Here is a 2,870-nt window from a genome sequence, read left to right as displayed (position 1 = left end):
CCCCCCCCTCCCCCCCCCGTTAGTCCCTTTTTCTTCTAAAGTGGTTTCCTTCTTTTCCACTTACCGGCATGAATCGGTGTGTAACCCAGTGCTGGTGGCATTGCCAGGTGAAATTTTGGGGGGGAGCAGTATCAGGTGGGCCTCCCCCCCACCCTCCCCAGGAGGAGGTGAGGAGCAGCGGGAGGAAGGCTCAGGGAGGTGTGGGCCTGGCAGGCTCAGGGAAGAGAGCCGGTTTCCCAGAGGGAACTGGCCATTGGGATCACAGGCTCTGAACCTGCTGCAACAAAGCACAAAATAAGACCAGCACATTGAAACCAAATCCCTGAGGAGATAGGGCGGTCAGGCAACCGCCAAAGGACTTGGCTACTCCCCTTGGTAAGTCTTGCACCTGCCTGGTGGAGCACGCCCTCCTGTACAGCCCGGTCCCCTTTTAGCAAGTACTGACTCTCTGTGTAGCTGGGAGCTGGACGGGGCTGGGTGGAGCTCAGCACTTTGCAATCAGCTCTTCTGTCCTCACTGCCAGAGGTGCCACCCTGTTCAGTGGTTTGCACCGGGCTTGGCAGGAGATGGGGCAAGAGAAGAGGGAGACCCCTGGCTTGTTCCCTTTGCACTGGGAGCAGCATGAACTACAGTTATTTGCGAAGTGAAGGAAGCTGTCAGAAATAGCCCGTTGAGCACAAAGAATCCCCTTGCTTGGGATGTTTTGTGAAGTTTCTGGGTGGGGGTCCAGCCCCCTTGTCCCCAGAACACTTCCTGCAGTTGCAGCTTTACCGATGGTAGTAGCAGTGGTGGGTGTGCGGTAGCGTCTGACGCTGTAGCCAAGCCGGGGCTGGAGCTCTGTTGTAGTTAGCACGAGTAAGAGCAGAGTGAGAGTCAGTACAGCTGTGTGGGTCAGTGAGCAGCCGCTAGAGTTGAGGCCCTGCTGTGGGAGATGGTGTTCCAGCTCTGCTAACGCGCAGGCATCACTTCTGACTCTGAGAAGAGAGCACCAAAGTTTGTAGCGTTAAGATACTTCACTGGGATGACGAACAGCAAGGAGCAGGGCGTACGAAGGCGTCACTGCCTCCTCTAACTCAGTCATGGACAGACTAAATGTGCTTTAGTACTCACTTGCCAGTTCATCCAACACCTGCTGGGCTTAACAGCACTGGCTGCCCTACTTCCTAGCGTTTTTCCTTGCGGATCATCCCTGTCCACAACTGGGGGCGGCATTTTTTATTCTCCGTGGGACTAAAGCCAGAAGGTCTTCGCGCAGGATGCGGACTCCTTACTCGCGCACTACCGCTGACTGGATCAAAGCATGCCCTGGAATCGAGCCGACGCCCCCAAAATCCCAGTAGAAAGATGCCTACGCCACCAGACGTGCTTGCGTGAACAACAGCCCTCAAGCCCCTGGTGAGGCTGGGATCTACGGCTGTTGCTGTTTAATATCGTAGTAGCGTTAGAAGAAGGTAGCGAGTAGTTACTGTATGTTGTGTTAGTGCTTTTGGCATTTAGAAGCAGCTGCGTAAGCTCGGGACGCTGTGTGCATCGTACCTACTGGCCGTGCAAGATGTCTGTCAGGTAAGAGGATTGGAAATAGTTGCACCAGGAAACATCACAACTAATTTATTATTTTTTTTTTTTCTCCTGAGAAGTAAATCGACAGGAGAGGCAACATCCAACAGCAGGCTAAACTCTGGAGCTTCCCAACAACACATGCCTGCCAAGCTGCTTTCAACATGTCCAAAACATGATACTGTGCAACTGAAACTTGTATGTAAGAGCAGCCTTGCCTGTTCGGGTGGAAGAGTTGGGATCTAAGAGGGGAAACCTGGAGAGCGTGGGGAATTAGACGGAGCGGTGCTGCGTGTGGGAGCTGGAGCGTGGCATGCTGCGGCTCTCCCCCCCGCACACCACCTGCACGGCTGTGGTGCAGCACTTGGGCTGTAGTTGTTGGTATAGGTACGTGAAGCTTGATTCTTTGTGTTTTGGGGGTCACATGAATGTATACACAGACGGATCGTTGGTCGGGGGGAGGGGGTGTGTGGGCAATTGTGTTTCTAGGAAAGGCAAGTAAAACTGACCACGGCAAAAGCAATCCTGCAGAAATGGAGGGACGGCCCTGCCTGGCAACGGCTACAAAAAGGTGGAGATCCCTGGCATGATCACTCCTCGTCAGCCAGGTGCTGCAGGAGAAACATGGCCAGGCCTGCTTGAGGAGGTGAATTTGTAGCAGGTGGGGTCGAGGAGGGAGTTTCTCAGGGGCAGGGCCCAGGCAGAGCATCTGCGGCGCTGCCCGAACCCAACTGCGGCTGGTTGTCTTCGGGCTGGTGTGAATGGGAGGCTGAAAAGTTCCTACAGAACTGCATCCCTGAGGATGGAAGTGCTGGCACCACGGCTGCAGGTGGCAGCTGAGTATATGATTTAGGATCAAAGGCCTGAGGCATCACTTCAGGCTCTGCTACTGATCTGCTGAGAAAAAACCTCCGTCATCTCCAGGGGCCTCAGTTTCCTTGTCTGTTAAACCGCGAGGAAGGCCTCGGACTGACACCGTCTCCCGCCGGAGACCGCTTGCAGCGAATTCCCTGCTGGCGTTTGTACAACGTCGTGCAGGCTTGGGAATCGTGCTCCCCAGAGGGTCATGCTCTGGGCAGGCACAGGCCAGGACTAAGGCTGACCCCCTTTCTCTGCGAGAGGCGGACCCAAACCCGTGTGTTCACAGAGCCCTCGCTTTTGAGGGTGAAGACAGCTCGTGATGCACGTACAACTCCCTGCGTCGCCTTACTTAACGCCTAACCGATATCTGGCAAACTGGAGCTGGTGACAGAGGAGAGGCTCTGTCTGTCCTAGGCTGCCCTCTCCATTCTGGCCAAGGGTTTTTACTTGGG

The sequence above is a fragment of the Eurypyga helias genome, unplaced genomic scaffold (genome assembly GCF_000690775.1).
Source record: "Eurypyga helias isolate BGI_N326 unplaced genomic scaffold, ASM69077v1 scaffold12144, whole genome shotgun sequence".
Lineage (NCBI taxonomy): Eukaryota > Metazoa > Chordata > Aves > Eurypygiformes > Eurypygidae > Eurypyga > Eurypyga helias.
Note: the sequence above shows the minus strand (reverse complement) of the source record.